Consider the following 1,325-nt stretch of genomic DNA (forward strand, 5'->3'; position numbering starts at 1 on the left):
CCCTCTTGCAATGAGCAGGAGCACCTACAGTGGGATCAGATTGCCAGAGTCCTGTCTAGCCTCACCGTGACTGTCTCCAGGGATGGGGCATCCACCACCTTTCCTTGTCCTTTCACAACAGATTATGCCGGAAAAGTCTGTCTCCCTCCTTCTTACAGCCTTCCTTTTGAAACTGAAAGGCCACTATTATTAGCCTCCCTGGCGCCCTTTCTTCTCCAGGCTGAACAATCCCACCTCTCTCACCCTGTCCTCACGGGAAAAAGATTTATACATAATCACAACATACAACATAAAATGGTAGAAGATGAATTTGAGATGACTGGAAATATGCTGTTGAAAAACTTATTTTGTCTTGCAATTGAGTTGCAGGTCCATGAACACTCAGCATAAACAGTGTAAGGTATATACTGGGCTTTCTACTTCTACCATTAATGCATTTTCCCAGCTGGCAAAAGCTTAGCAAAATATTTCAGATTCTTTCTAATTTTAAGTATCATAGAAACACAATTAAATTAAAATCCTTTTCATAACCTGGTGAATCCAGACATGGATATGTTCTCCAGACAACGTGGAATGCAAACTTCTGAAATATTTTATACAATTCTATGAAATTTCTCCTTTTCACATTCTAGTACTATTCCCAAATGGAGATACCCATAATGAATTTGAGTTCTTCCCCAAATCAATTATAATCCATAATTTTTAATACATGAAGTAATGTTTAAAATTTCCATCCTTAAAATCTTATCATCAACTTAAAACTTTTCATTATATCAGACATACTCAGATAATAACATACTAGAATTATACAAGGAAAAAACATATGCTAAGATATTTTGGTGGATGAATCACTGTATAGCTTCTGGAAGTTGCCTTTTATTTTTGACATTTCAGTGACCAAAATATGAGGCAGTAACTACATTGCACTAAACCATTTTCAGTGCCTCAATAAAATATATATTTCCTGAAAATTTTATCTTAATAAGATCATGGCTGCAGTCAGATTACACTTGACAATGAATAGTGTCATAATGACAGCAAGATGTATTCTGTAATATAGTTAAAAAAAATCTTTTCTAGGAGTCATTGCTGTCAGATTGAATGAGCTAAAGTTATATGTAATATTTCTTACTAGAACAGGTTAGAAAATGAGGCTGTTAGGAACTTACGGTGAGTGAATGATCTTTTCAAGCAACAGTCCTACATTGTATGTGGTCAGCAATTTCATCTGCTTATGTTTATATTTCAAGATGGAAATGAGTAGAAGTAAAAATAGGGGAATGTGATGTTGATCAGGAGCAAATGAAACAGTATGTTGTATTTTC

At 35.2% G+C, this 1,325-nt stretch overlaps 1 protein-coding gene across 1 annotated transcript in view; it reads right to left on the minus strand.

Annotated features, from left to right (window-relative positions):
• PRKCQ (protein kinase C theta) overlaps window positions 1-1,325 on the minus strand; it is an 826,629-nt gene that overhangs the window by 818,043 nt on the left and 7,261 nt on the right. The gene's annotated exons all lie outside the window — the stretch shown is intronic.

Source organism: Meleagris gallopavo, chromosome 1 (genome assembly GCF_000146605.3).
Source record: "Meleagris gallopavo isolate NT-WF06-2002-E0010 breed Aviagen turkey brand Nicholas breeding stock chromosome 1, Turkey_5.1, whole genome shotgun sequence".
Lineage (NCBI taxonomy): Eukaryota > Metazoa > Chordata > Aves > Galliformes > Phasianidae > Meleagris > Meleagris gallopavo.